At 40.1% G+C, this 16182-nt stretch overlaps 1 protein-coding gene across 1 annotated transcript in view; it reads left to right on the top strand.

Annotated features, from left to right (window-relative positions):
- CACNA2D3 (calcium voltage-gated channel auxiliary subunit alpha2delta 3) overlaps nucleotides 1-16182 on the top strand; it is an 868261-nt gene that overhangs the window by 681926 nt on the left and 170153 nt on the right. The gene's annotated exons all lie outside the window — the stretch shown is intronic.

Here is a 16182-nt window from a genome sequence, read left to right as displayed (position 1 = left end):
TGGGCATTCCCTCCCACCTCCCTTCGTTGCACATTTGTTCAATGTAAAAAAAAAAAAAAAATCCCTCCCTCTTCTTCATAACTCCTTCTCTACAACTTCCTTACGCCAGTCAGGAGCGCAGCAGATTAGCGCCAGGATCTTTGCCAAGATCAGGGTGAGTATAAAACGTTTACAGGTTTTACTGTAAATGGATTTGAGGGGGCATCTCTATGGTGCCCAGTAGGGTATATTACACCAGAAAGGTCCCCTCCTGCAAAGGGTTAAAGTAACCCTTTTAAGCGATATTATACAATCTCTGAAGCTGGAGCTTCGGGCTTCTGGTAGTGGAGATGGCGGACTCTAGGTAAGAAGTCAAACTATTCTAAAAGGTTAGGCTGCACAATGGCACTCTTGTCATGATGTAGTGGTCTTGCAGTGGGCTGCAGTGGTAATGGTGCTTGGAGCTTTCCTTAAAGCTGGCTTAATTCCTTTGTAACAAGTTTTTTGTTTTTTTACATTTCTGGAAAAGAGCAATTTCATTTTTTCTACTGTCTTTTTATTTAAGTATAATTTAACTATTTGCTTCTCTGAAACAGACATGAACTTTTCTTAAAGGATGGGTATGGTTTTGCCTATTTTCGTATTTATACATATAAAAAAATCATTCAGTATCAATGAAAAAAATAAAAAAGAGGAAAAAAAAATATTTTGCACCTGTGTTTAAAATACATAAATACCTGACTTTTTGTCAATCGCATCCCCGATCGTAACAAAAAATGTAAATCATTTTTTATTTCAATGTTAATCAATTCATGCCAGATGACAAGGTATTACCATGATATAAATAGTTTTTTTTTTTTGTTTCATTCTAAAGGAGTCAAAAATTCAGCCCGCATTTTAATCCCACAAATTATATATTTTAAATGTAGATACCTGGTATATATTATTCGGGGCATTTCAATACATTTGTTACAGCAACAATGCCACAAATCCCTTCAACGCTGTGTGGCAATAAAGTTTCACACAAACTAAACTGTGGCTATGGTTTTTATAAAGAAAAAAAACTTTTTCTGATTCCAGCTTTATCCTTCTTGTGCTGCGATACTATATTCGGTGTAAAATTTTTATTATATATGCATTGTCTATTCAATTAGTAAAACAGGGCCATGCATTCGAACAGGTTAAATAACGACGAGCTGCACATTTATTGTCAGCAAGTCTTACACATGGGTTAAGGGGTGTGATAAGTTTCGATTTTGATTAATCGCTCACTGCCAGGACACGCATCTTAATAAAACCTGTATCCTGATGTGCCAAACAGAATCTGAATTGAATCTTTCTTTTACCTAATCCTCAGCAGTTGCAACAGCATTATTTTTAGCTGTGAACAAATTGAAAAGATGTTCATGGGAGAAGGTCATAGAAAGTTAAACCACATGTGTATTTCTGTTCCAACATTAATGGAGGCCTTGTTTCGAACACTATATAAAGAGCAGCAAAAAAAATACAGATATTGCTATTGAAATATTTAACATGAAATTGTTTAGTGTTCCATAACATATGCATAGTCGCCCTCTTGTCATATGCTTTACATAACCCATAAACCCAAGAAGACTCAGACACAGATTTTAAGGTCATTGTCAACATACTTAAACATTACATATCAATCCCAATTCCTACCCCAGACAATGACCCACGTCAACAATAATTGATACTACATTATAACATATAAATAACATATAAGACGTACACCATTGCCACTGAGGGCATGGTTTTCCAGTTTTCACACTGATGGGGTATACCGAGATACACCCTACACACCAGGTTCGGAGCTACCAATAAGCTCGAGCCTATCAATGACATTCCAAACCTAACCATTCTTAGCGAACTAAAACTATCCTACAGATGAACAAACGACTTATACCCCAACTTTTCTATCCATCCTCTGCCGCCGTGACCAAACGGAACTAAAAAAAAGGGAGAGAGGGTGGGTGGGACAACAAGAGGTAAGTTAGGATTCATTTAGATGGCCCCTAATCTGAAATGGCCCCTATATATACTCCTATAGCCAAAACTCTGGCCCCAATTTCTCTTAGCCAATCACAAACATTACCCATATTCTATGCCTGTCTCCTAGCAATGTCAAGGCCCATTCCCCTTAGCTGCACTGCTTCGTGGGCTACAATCTAACTGCATTTTCTGTCCTGAAAAGAATGTAGTTCAAGCTACATCTATAACATATTTAGATTGTAAGCTTGTGTGGCTTGCCACCTTTTTTACAGTGCTGTATCATGGGAATACAGTCTATATCCAGAAATGATGACCTTAAAAATAATAATAATCATCATAAATATTGCAAATCTACTACAATTAGTTAAATGTTCCTATTTTTAAAACGGGTCCGTCACATTAAAGAATGGAGATCATTCAAAACCATCAAACAAATGCAGCTGTCACCTGCAATATTATATTTATAAAGTTGCATTTATTTATACATATGTGTGCATATATATGAAAAATGATTTACTTATTTTATGGATTAACATTGTCTATGGTGACATCTGAACTGTTTTCATATACCTGTCACAGCTCAATCTTTCATAAAGGCAGCATCTTTAATATAATCGTTTTAGATATTTTAATGGATTTCACTGAAATTCCAGCAAAATTGAAAGTAATATGTAAGATAAAGCAAGATCTTATATACCATAAGTATAACTATGGAAAGGGCAAAACACAGCAATGTCATAATTTTGATTAATTTAATTTATTATATTTATATAACGCCAACAAGTTTCACAGCGCTTTACAATGGGTGGACGAACAGACAACCAGACAAGTCTGACACACAGGAACAGAGGGGTTGAGGGCCCTGCTCAATGAGCTTACATGCTAGAGGGAGTGGGGTAAAATGACACAAAAAGGTCCGGATAGTATTAGACTAGTGACAGTTGCATAAGAGGAATCAGTCAGGAGCTATTAACAGTTTAATTGATACCCCACAATCTAATATGTGGTATCAGAAACTGATGGGCAAGTTCTTCATACACAATAGATGTTTAACTCATTCTTGCTATTTGTGCAAGTAAAGGTAAACTTTCAGTAACTTCATGGATATACAAGTTACATTTCTTAGCTGCCATCAGCGCCTGCAGCTGGCTTTCTCAATGGTGAACAGATCTAACGTAAATTTTTTGATAGCCAGTGACATTGAGGATGTATATTCAAAATGACACAATGGGGACACACAAGACATGGGGAACAGACTAATCGCTCAGTTCTGACTAAGATAAGATGTTAACCCTTTTATTGCTGTTCCTGACTGTCATTGGGAAAAAAATTGTTTTCTGAGTCTTGTTGATTGCATTCTCTCTTCTATACTTCCGAATAAATGATTAACAAAGTGACAGGTTTTACAAAGAAACAGATTTATAAAACAGAACATTTCATCAAATGTCGATATCCCCAGCAGAACTATTCTGTGAGCTGCTATCCAGACATGGATGACTGTAGGCAAGATGTTAACATTTCCTTCAAAAGTTGACCAATAAAGTTGAACTCCATTGTCAATAGATGCACAATGGACAATGTTTCCCATAATGCTGTGACATCCATTGGAAAAGCCCTGATGCAGATCAAGGCCTCAAATTGATTTCATACATTCGTTCCTCCTTCTAAAACTCCTTTATATCTATGATCAAGAAAACAAAATATTATAATGTAGACCTCATTGTCTAGAAATTTGGTAATTCTTATGAAATAAAGCACTAGGATGTGTCTACAATGAGAGCATTTATTCAGAAGTAGTAATGCAGATATAAACAAATTGCCTGATAAATGCTATAGAAGAACTTGTTGCTTTAAGCATTAGTAAAGTCTTCTCACCATAACCTCTTTGAATGCTTAGGCATCTTTTTTAAATCGCAGCATTGATTTGGGTCTGGCCAGCCTGGATCCATGATCATTCCTATATATTACCTCATTTCCTAATCATTCCTACACACTACTTCCTTTCCTGCTTCCCCTCTATCCAGCCATATCATCTACCATGTGCTCATTATTGTTGAAAGGGATTGAATGAGGAAATAATGTATTGTACTGTTGTTAGGAATAGAGCACAATGCATAGTATGCATAGTAACAGGTGAAATGAATGTATGGGGAAAAAACTCTCCAAGTTGGCTACAAAATAAGGTCACATCATATGCCAGTTGACTCGGACTAGCTCGGTTCAAATTATATAGTGCATGAAAAGTCACTGACTGAATTATAGCAGCTCAGGTATTGTTCTATTATGAGTAAGTTCAGTATCAAAGTTGCAAATGTTGAGGTGAAGTGTTCCTGATCGTTCTACTTGATTATGAGTAAAAATCCACTACCAATATTAAGTTAGCAGAAGTTACCTCTGTAGAACTGTTCTGCGAGGATCATTGTTTTAATTATTCAAAGTGGCAGTGGATGTGGCTGTTGCATATTATTGTAATGGATGTGATTTCAATGGGAAGAAAATAATGTAATATTCACTAGATATTGTCAGCTATTAAATTATTTTATTTGACGTTATATTTGGAAACCTCGAATGCACGTTCTCCAGGTCCATATGAAGGGTTTTTATAATTGTGCTCTTTTTGGTGAGAGACCTATGAACTGTAGTTTTGACAATTCCACCAGCTCAGTTTAATTAAACTCTCTCATGCATCTAGGGTGAGGAGAATGACGACCCCAGGGCCTTTTCTTGGTTAATACTGGGTATGTAGAATGCCTTTACTTTTTATTGATTCTACAGGTGCAGGGTGTCAGAACACATGAAAGTACAGCTGTTCACTAAATTGACTATCACCCCACCATATATGGAGTGTAGAATAAAGGAGACAATAACTTTTTCTGTTCCTTTGAGTTTTGGGAAGTTGGCTGTTAAGGACCATTGATTCAGGTTCAAGTTAGCTTACTTTCAAGCTGTTTTAAGTCATTATTTTTTTCTCATATCCAGTGAATTGTGACTTGCATTGTTATTGACCATCTAGAAGTAGCTAGATTACACTATTATGAAATAACTTTTCTTCTCAATCCTCAACCTTTGAAAAGTTGCTTGAAATTTTTAGTATATATATTGTTATGGGCCATTTAATGTATTCCAGCGATGTACCCTATTTTCTAAATTTCTGCAGAAAATATATGCTAAAGGTTTTGGTACATTGTGCACAATTATTGACTGATAACTACCAGAAAACTTTGTATAACACGCCCACCAGATTTTTTATATTACCCAAACGGAAAGCTTATAGACAAATCCAATGACACACACTGCACTATGGCTTAAGTCACATGTAATAAGTCTTTTGTGAGGCTAAACAAAGTGGATATTCCTTTTAAACATTTAAAATAGTATAAAATGGTTTCCAGAGTAATTCGATCTTTTCTGCCTGAGTTTTGAGCCGAGTTGGTCGTGGATGCGGGGAACTACTTCACAAAGGGAAGATGAGTGTGACAAAACCCACTATTTTGGGTATCCCCCTCCTAAGTTCTATACCCGGTTCTTGAACCCCATTCATGTTTTCCCTGTTCGAGAACTACCATCTCCTGAACACCGACAACCCCTGGCTCATTAACCCCTTTTATTCCAGAAGTGTGGTCCTTAAGGGGTTAAACATCAAGGAAAACCACAGAATCAAGTGCTCTCTTGTTGCACGAATGAAGGCAGCGGGACCTGGTCGTCGAGTGTCTGAAACTACAAGTCGGACACTCGACCGCACGAACACCGGTGAAAGTATACAAACACCTGCTTCTTTCAGCGACAAGCCAGGAGAGCGCTGTTTGGTAGGTTTGTTTGCATGAACATGGCAAACAAACGCTACCTATGAGCCAGGGGAACCATTTGGCTTTTTGTACGTTCTGGAACTCCCGAAATGGACCAACCTCTACCCCTGAAATTCTGGAACTGATTTGGGCAGGCACGTCATGTGCTGTCGGTAAAAACTTTGCCCCAGTGGCGATTTGGCTGTATTCGTGGGATCTGAGCGCTATTTGGACAACTTGGGCGCTCAGATCCAGGCTATCCAGGGATATCATATTTGTGGGGGTTCCTATATGTTTTGCATGTAATTTTTATGTATTTTAATAGTTTGTTTTTATGAGTCACTCAGACACAAAAAATTGTAGCCATTTTGTGGGAGTGTTCTGAGTGTGTTTTACTGCCTCCTGATTTTGTATATAGTTGGCCATAATAAAAACATTTGTTTCTACCCTTCATCAAGTCTAGGCTGAAGTTTGGGGAACTTTGGGCTATAATCACTACTTTGCTTGGGAATCAGGAAATTTATAACGGATATAGCCAGAGTATAGGGGATCCGTTATATTGAGCTACTACCTACATTGACAATAAACGCTAATACGTAAGGTGATAAAATAAGCAAATAACTTTTTTTTTAATGTAGGAAAATGCAGTAAAAGAGTTCAATAATATTTTGATAACAGAGCAAAAAGGCCTTGCAACCAGGGTATGAAAACAAAATAGTTAATATACTGAGTGCCAATGTGGAATTTGTCACCTAGTTAATAGTTTTTGCAGGTGGATTTTTGACTAGTTTTTGTCGTTAATCATAATTTAAGGAAAATAATAAATAAATACATAAATAAATTAATGAAAAACTAATTTTCAGCGATAGAAAAACAAAAATAACATGGTTTAGCTATACTGGGCACCATACTGGGCCAGAAAGTTGTTGTCATTGAATAGAGAAGAGAAAGGGCTGAGGTAAGAGGAATGAGGGAGGAAACAAGGAGAAGAGAAACCTAAAACAAAAAGAATGAAAGAAAAAGAGAGTAAAGAGGGATATTTTGGGGAGTGAGAATGAGTAGATGGAAGAAGGTTATGCAGGGCCAGTGCAACCATAAGGGGGCACAGACAGCCGCCTTAGAGCGCCAGAGCAGGGCAGCGCAAAACCCTGAATCCCCTGCCTCTGGCTGGGGACTTGGATTTTTCAACTCACCAGTCTCCCTGCAGCCAGTGGAGTCGGCTGGCCACTCCTGATGATGTCAGGAGGAGGCGGCGTGACTTCCACGGCTCTTCTCCCAGGACCGCTGGGGAGACTGGGCGAAGAGCAGAGTAAGTCACGTCCCCTCCACCTGACATCATTAGAAAAGGCCAGCTGACTTCACTCACTGCAGGCTCCAGATCTTGTGCCACCCCTCCCTGGGCCAAGGTAAGCCTCAGGGAGGGGGGATACACTTTAGTTTTTTTATACCCTTCCTTAGCCCCTGTACCCTTCCTCAGCCCTGTCCCTCCTCCCCAGCCCCTGTCCTCCTTCTCAGCCTCTGTCCCCCTTCTCAGCCCCTGTCCCCCTTCTCAGCCCCTGTCCCCTTACTCAGCCCCTGTCCCCTTACTTAGCCCCTATCCTCTTACTCAGCCCCATCCCTCCTCCCCAGCCCCTGTTCCCCCTCAGCCCTGTCCCACTCCTCAGCCCCTGTTCCATTACTCAGCACCTTTCCCCTTTTTCCTCAGCCCCTGTCCCCCTACTCCGCCCCTGTACCACTACTCCGCCCCTGTACCCTTACTCGGCCCCTGTCTCTCTTCCCCAGCTCCTGTCCCTCTTCCTCAGCCCCTGTCCCCTTCCTCAGCCCCTGTCCCCCTCCTCAGCCCCTGTCCCCCTCCTCAGCCCCTGTCTCTCTACTCAGCCCATGTCTCTCTACTCAGCCCCTGTCTCCCTACTCAGCCCCTGTCCCTCTTCCTCAGCCCCTGTCCCTTTTTTTAAGCCCCAGTCCCCCTCCTCGGCACCTGTCCCCTTACTCAGCCTCTGTCCCTCTTCCCCAGCCCTGTCCCCTTACTCATCCCCTATCCCTCTTCCCTAGCACCTGTCTCCCTCCTCAGCCCCTGTCCCCTCACTCAGCCCTGTCCTTCCTCCCCAGCCCCTGTCCCCCTTCTTGGCCCCTGTCCCCTTACTTAGCCCCTGTCCTCTTACTCAGCCCCATCCCTCTTCCCCAGCCACTGTTCCCCCTCAGCCCTGTCCCCCTCCTCAGCCCCTGTCCCCTTACTCAGCCCTTTCCCCTTTTTCCTCAGCCCCTGTCCCCCTACTCAGTCCCTGTACCCTTACTCTGCCCCTGTCTCTCTTCCCCAGCTCCTGTCCCTCTTCCTCAGCCCCTGTCCCATTACTCAGCCCCTGTCCCCCTCTTCAGCCCCTGTCTCTCTACTCAGCCCCTGTCTCCCTACTCAGCCCCTGTCCCTCTTCCTCAGCCCCTGTCCCTTTTTTTCAGCCCCAGCCCCCCTCCTCGGCACCTGTCCCCTTACTCAGCCCCTGTCCCTCTTCCCCAGCCATGTCCCCTTACTCATCCCCTATCCCTCTTCCCTAGCACCTGTCTCCCTCCTCAGCCCCTGTCCCCTCACTCAGCCACTGTCCCCTCACTCAGCCACTGTCCACCTTCCTCAGCCCCTGCCCCCCCTCAGCCCATCACCCCCTTTCAGTCCCTGACCCCACCTCTCAGCCCCTGTCCTCTCCCAGCCTCAGTCCTCCCTCTGCCTCTGTCTCCCTTCCTCAGGGGGGGGGGGGGGGGGGGAGGGGAGCAGCGAAATGCATCTTTGCCTGTGTAGCCAAAAATCCTTGCACCAGCCCTGAGATTATGGAAAAAGGATGGAAGAAATTGTGGAACTGTTGTATAGACAAAGAGAGACAACGATTTAGTCATGATTAATAGATGCCTAAAGCCAGCTAAAATATGATGGAGAGAGGTCAGGGTGATATGCAAGCGTGTCTTCTCTTGATGTCCAGGCAGCTCATCAATCAGCTTAGTTTAATAATATCCTCCAGATCACACACATCTACATCCTTTTCATGTATGACAAAATGTAGGAAGAATAGGTAGTTATCCTAACTAGTAGTATTGCCAAGTCATATAGTATAATTTTCTTGTGTATTTTACATATTCAGTAAGAAGTTGGTTTAGTAAAAGCAGAAAACATTCCACAAAGCACATTCAAAAATCTACTTTCTTAGAAATTACTTAAAATCCAGAGTGCAATTAATGCGATACAATGCAACAGCAACACGCAATTAAAGAGGGGATGTTAGTTAAGGGAAACCAATTTCATATTGTCATGGAACAAAATATATTTGGGCTCCTTATGGCAGGAATGGCTACACCACACGTGAGCTAATACTGAGAGTAAACAATTAAACTCTTTAACTTGGCAGTTCTAGTGCAAATCCAGACATCTATATGATAGTAGCATCTGGATTGCTAGATATCTTAAGGCCGGATCTTTGAATAAACCAGGCAAATTTCTTTTGAAATGAAGAACAGCAGAAAAGTTTATGTCAGGATGCTCTGGGAAGCTATAACTCAATACCCATCCTCTCCCTCTATAGTTCTTTGCGGTAATGTACTTAGTGTGCTTGTTCCACAAGCTGATATGAATGATACATTTTCCTACTTGTTCCAGAACAAGGACTCCTGTTAGTTCTCATTCTGGCATCACTAAGTGTGCCTGACTCATTGAATGACTCCTTTTTATAGTTCACTCCTCAGGTGGTGAAATCTCATCATTCATTGACTGGTTCCATCAATCCGATGGAATGAGCTGAATTAGCTATCTGGAATCTACCAATGCAATGTATGCAGGGAGAAGTGTGCCATAATACACATAGTCAACACTAACCCGCTTTAAAAAAAAAAAAAAAAAAGCTAAATCTTGTAATAGATATAACTGATTTTAATGAAACACAGGGATTATTTGCAATGATTAAAAAAGAATAGGACACAACAACTGAAGTTGATGATTAATTTCTTAAAATACAAATATAAACATTTCTGTAAATATATAACTTAACCAAGTTCTCGGTTTCGATAATTAAGATAAGATACAGTAAGATGGAAGGGAAATAATAATTAAAACTACAGCATAAACTTGTATTCTACAATTGAGAGTCACAAATTAATGATAAGAGGGTTTTGTGATTTCTTATAGATAGTTGCAGTTGGTGTTATAGTACAGAACAGATAAAACGATGCATCCTATAAATGCACTAATTCTAAACTAGGGAGAGATATCAGCGCGGGACTCTGGTAAGTCAATTAAGCGGTTTTAACCCCTTCAGCAACTTGGGATGGGGGGGGGGGGGGGGGTGGAGGGAGAGTGGCACTACAGGGTCCTGCAGTGTCAGGCACTGGAGAATCCCTTTAATTGCATCTACCTTTTTAATTCACTTGCTTGTATAATTAATTTTTAACACTGTCCTAAATCATATGATCAATGTAAGTGAATGGCTCAGTGACCATATGAAAAACAAGTCATCAAAGCATAGGGGTTATTAAACTTACTACAGTTTTACAATTTGTAGAAATTTGTAGTTTTGTAAATTTTATGTTAGACAGTTAGACGCCTAACACGCCTTTGTCTTCTGTAAAAATCCTGCCGTCTTTGATAGAAGTGTAGGATGCACAGTGCGAATTACAGAAAATTTTAAAACTTAATAAAACAGGTTTCTTTCACCTAAGGTGTTCCTGTAAAGAATTTCTTTTAAAAATCACTGAATGTTTTTGTTTGTGTAATGCAAAAATGTGTTTTCCTGAAAGGCAAAAAAATAAATACTAAATAAAAAAGTGGCAAACTGTATAAATGTCAGAACTGAGCTGTCATTTAGTGTCAAATCAGGTCCTTGCACTTACAAATTGCGGCACATTTTACATATTAATGAAATGTGCATGACTGTTCCACACTAAAAACATTTTCTAACATATTTTTCAGCTCTGCTATTTAAGTTTTAAATTAGCTGTTTTCTGGTTAATTCACTATAAATCACAGATTATTGAATGACATTGAAGAACAGTCATGCACATACCATTGGCAATTAAAATTCGTATCAGCTGCCATTTCTTTTTGCCCCAAAGTGCAAAGAAATGTTTTTCAACTGGTGCAGGTTGAAAAAAATGTGGATCTTCACTTCGGCATAACAAAATAAAATTGGGAAAACAGAATTGATGTTCATGTTGATGTTCAGCTTGGCCGTATTCCGGGTCCAAAACAGAAATCAGGACAGCAATTTGGCCAGCCAAAACAACAGTAAAACTGGTGACACTCACTGTGCTAACATGCAAACATGAGTACATAATTGCCTGTCCTAATGGAAGTGCAATATCAGGCATTTTTGCAATGCCAGTCCTGAGTTGCCAAAATGACATTAAAGGGATACTATAGGTTTAAAACCACTTTAGCTTAATGATGCAGTTTTGGTGTATAAATCATGCCCCTGCAGCCTCATAGCTTAATTATTTAACATTTAGTAGTTAAACCACTTTTGTTTCTGTCCATGCACCCCTAACCACACCTCTCCAGCTGTGACTCACACAGAACATTAAATTACTCTTTACAGGGAGTATTTAGGAAGGTTGTGTAAGTCACATGCAAGGAGGATATGCTTGGGGTTGTATAAGCAAAGTGACTTAAATCCTAAAAGGCGGTGAATTGAGCAGTGAGGCTGCAGGGGCATGATCTACACACCCAAACTGTGTACCTTTAATACATATCTTTATTAAAAATAAACAGGAGAACTTTATACTTTATAATGATCGATAGTAATATTTTCCTGTTTTCTTGTATACTAAAAAAGGGGACCTGGAGTGATTTTAAGTGAAATTAAAAAGTTAGTGGTTAATTGACCACCCACTTACTCCTTCTACTCTGGCAAGAACAGAGCATTCCACACACACACACACACACTCTAGCATCAATTACCTTCCTTCATAGTGGGGGTGGGGGCAGTCTGCAGAGGTAGCCAGCGACACCAAACTCAGTCAGGCAGGGCAAAACCACTACAATGAAAGGCATTTGAAAATGAGAGGCAGCAGCAAGAGTACTTTAATTCTAAATTATAATTCTTTGAGCATTGGGTTGCTGTATCTCTCATGCAGAGAGGGTGAAGAAGAAGAAACAGAAGAAGAACAGTTTGTTCATTCGTGTTAGGATGACAATCGGCACTTTTAGGTCGGTTCGAAATTTCATTTGAATGAATGAAATTTCGATCCGATCCGTGCTGCGCTGCATTTTGCAGCCGCTTAGTAGATAGCTCCCTTATTCCCACGGTATCAGGGAGCTATCTACCAAAAGGCTGAAAGACCTAAAGTGGTCTTTCAGCCAACTTCACTAATACTAAGTAAAGATTACTTAGTACTAGTGATTAATCTGCCCCTACTCGCTATATCGCGAGTAGGGGCATGTCTAGTAAACAGTGAGCAGCCTGACTAATTAATGAGCAGCCTGTAGCAAATTCCCAAGTGTTTAACATTTGGGGGCAACTAGGGGGACAATTAGATGTGGTTGAGTCGGGAGGGGGGTTTAAAAAAAAAAAAAAAAACCTGGACCATGACAGTGCTGCTTTAATAACTGATATGATTGGATATCTGATAGAAACTATATATTACATTTTGTATTTATTTGCAACAATATTTTACTTTTTTATACAAATAATTAATTCAGATCCCTGACAACTGTTGACTGACAGTGAGAAGACAGTATAGTGAGATATATAATTAGAGTGTAGTTTACTATAGCCACTACATAGTCCAGTGTTCTTTACCCAAAATATTTTCTAAAAGTGTGTGATATATATATATATATATATATATATATTTAATTTACTTATTACGGTCTTATACGATAAACATAATTATAGAACCTAAATTGTGCAGTTAATTTTTGCATTACATTTTTTTTTGAGAGTATATGTACTTACGAAAATGGCAAGACTGATACATTTAATGAAACAGGTTTATAGCACTAAATACATGCTAATACCCATCTGAGCAGTAAATATGTTCCACGTGCAATACTTGAAGCCAAAACTGAGCAAAATGCATAATTGTATTTAATCGTTTGATAACAGCCTGCAGAATGTATGTGCAGGTGTAGTACCACGTCTTTTCTTTCCTGGATTGCAATTTTTGGCAAAGAGCTATATTAATAAAACCACTTTGTTCCAAAATCACGATGAAAGAGAATATTCCAGTTTCTTTTGTTTTTTTTTTCTTACACAGGAAGGAAATCTTTCAAGGGCCCTTTATTTTAGCAAATATTTTGCTTACAGTGGAATTGGTTCAAAGATGCAAAAATGTAAATGGGTCTGTTTTTTTATTTTTTTGGCATACTAAATGATTTTCCCAATTTTGATTACAGGCTCTCTGTTTTGTGTGTCCTGCTTTTAAGATATTATTATTGATGATGTCAAAGTAGGGATTGCTATGCCTTATGGGCATGTCTTCTTTGTTATTAGAATCATTACTGGTGTCCTTTGCTGAGCAGCTTTATTGACGTGATATCAGCCTAATATTGTAAAATACCCATGCTATAAATGTTATTAGTTAACAAAAAAAAGAGTTTCATCGATAAAGGTTCATGAACAATTTAATATTGCCATAAATAGGCACCAGGAAGAGAATGCCATGAGGTAAAATAATCTGTGTGTATACCCAAAATTAACATTTAACTTCTTCCTAATGATTGGGCCCTCCCTCCTACCTCTATATCAATGACGATAATATCAACAGTGACTACTAAAAGAGACTGGACACACCCATTTTGAATACCCTGGGTAGTCTACCTTTGCAAATGTTATGCCATGAGTAGTGATGTATTTAGTATCTGTGCTGCCCTAGGCATGGCGGAACTTGGGCATCCCCTTATTTACATTTGCCCCACCCCTTCCTGTCAATGCCACACCTCTTCCTGATAAACAACTAACACACACTTTGACTGACAGAGTGATTTGACACAAGCAATCACTGACTCACTGACATACACACACATTCACTGACATTCACTGACAGACACATACACATTCACTGACAGACACTCACTAACAGACACACACACACACAATCACTCAGACACACAGGCGGCCTCACTGACACAATCACTCAGAAACAAACGCATTCACTGACAGACACACTCACTCACTGACAGACATACACACACAATCACACACACACTGACAGCCAGACACACACAATCATTCAGACAGACACACATTGACATACACACACTGACAGCCAGACACACACAATCATACACACACTGCAGCCAGACACACACAATCACCCCTCCCAAACATTAATTAATAAAGTTTACTTTTTATATTTTAGTTTAAATCCACCCAGGGGTCCAGTGGGTCTTCTTGCAGGGAAGGAGGCAGGCATGCAGGCACTTGGGCGGTTAATTGTAATCCAGGCGTTTGGCGCCGGCGAGGGAGCACTAATTAGTGAGCTGTATCTGCTTAGCTCCCTCGCGCGCCGCAAAGTGATGCCGGAAGCCGGAATATGACGTCACACTGTTTAAGTTTTTTTTTTTTTTTTTTTTTTTTTAATTATGTTCCATATATACAGTGCCTTGCAAAACTATCAACCCCCCTTTTCGTGTTTTGTTGTCTCACAACCTGGAATTAACATGGATTGTTTGATGATTTGCATCATTTAATTTACAGAACATGCCCACAACTTTGAAGATTTTTTTTTTTTATTGTGAAGCAAACAACAAATAGGACAAAATAACAGAAAAGGTGCATGTGCATAACTATTCACCCCCTAAAGTCAATACTTTGTAGAGCCACCTTTTGCGGCAATCACAGCTCCAAGTTTCTTTGGATAAGTCTCTATGAGCTTCCCACATCTTACCCCAGGGGTTTTTGCCCATTCCTCCTTGCAAAACTGCTCCAGCTCCTTCAAGTTGGATGGTTTGCGCTTGTGAACAGCAATCTTTAAGTCTGACCACAGATTTTCTATTGACTTGAGGTCTGGGCTTTGACTAGGCCATTCCAACACATTAACATGTTTCCCCTTAACCCACTCACTTTTTTCAGCAGTGTGTTTGGGGTCATTGTCCTGCTGGAAGGTGAACCTCCTTCCTAGCCTCAAATCACACACAGAGTGGTACAGGTTTTGCTCAAGAATATCCCTGTATTTAGCACCATCCATCTTTCCATCAGCTCTGACCAGTTTCCCAGTTCCAGCTGCTGAAAAACATCCCCACAGCATGATGCTGCCACCACCATGTTTAACTGTGGGGATGGTGTTCTTTGGGTGATGTGATGTGTTGGGTTTGCGCCAGACATAGCATTTTCTTTGATAGCAGAACAGTTAAATTTTAGTCTCATCAGACCAGAGCACCTTCCTCCTTACATTTTAGGAGTCTCCCACATGCCTTTTCGCAAACTCAAAACGTGCCATTTTGTTTTTTGCTGAAAGTAATGGCTTTCTTCTGCCATAAAGCCCAACTCTATGGAGCGTAGAGCTTATTGTCGTCCTATGTACAGATACTCCAGTCTCTGCTGTGGAACTCTGCAGCTCCTCCAGAGTTACCTTGGGTCTCTGTGCTGCCTCTCTGATTAATGTCCTCCTTGCCCGGTCCGTGAGTTTTGGTGGGCGGCCGTCTCTTGGCAGGTTTGCTGTTGTGCCATGTTCTTTCCATTTGGTTATGATAGATTTGATGGTGCATCTGGGGATTATTAAAGATTTGGGTATTTTTTTATAACCTAACCCTGACTTGTACTTCTCAGCAACATTGTCCCTTACTTGTTTGGAGAGTTATTTGGTCTTCATGGCAGTGTTTGGTTAGTGGTGCCTCTTGCTTAGGTGTTGCAGCCTCTGGGGCCTTTCAAGAAAGGTGTGTATATGTAATGACAGATCATGTGACACTTAGTTTGCACACAGGTGGACATCATTTCACTAATTATGTGACTTTTGAAGGTGATTTTTATGGGCTTCATAACAAAGGGGGTGAATGCATACGCACATGCCAATTTTCTGTTTTCTATTTCTAAAAAATAGTTTTATGTGTATATTTTTCACATTTCACATCACCAATTTAGAATATTGTGTTCTGATCCATCACATAAAATCCAGATTAATAAAACATTGAATTTAAGGCTGTAATGTAACAAAATAGGTCAAAAGTCAAGGGGGGTGAATACTTTTGCAAAGCACTGTAAGTATTTTTATGTCAAAGCCCTATTTCTCCTGAACAAAATGATATATAATAAGTGTAGGTGCACTTAATATGAAAGAGGTCAATTATGGTTTTACAGACATTCAGCTTAAATTCCAGGTTTTGTTTGGTTCCGAACTTGGACAATTGCCTCCATTCTTAAAGGGATACTATAAGTGCCAGGAATACAAAGCTGTATTCCTGGCACTACAGCTTCCTCTGCCTCCCCTGTCCCTTGCG

This window comes from Pelobates fuscus, chromosome 7 (genome assembly GCF_036172605.1).
Source record: "Pelobates fuscus isolate aPelFus1 chromosome 7, aPelFus1.pri, whole genome shotgun sequence".
Lineage (NCBI taxonomy): Eukaryota > Metazoa > Chordata > Amphibia > Anura > Pelobatidae > Pelobates > Pelobates fuscus.
The sequence above is the reverse complement of the archived record's forward strand: the minus strand, read 5'-3'. Positions and strand labels throughout refer to the sequence as shown.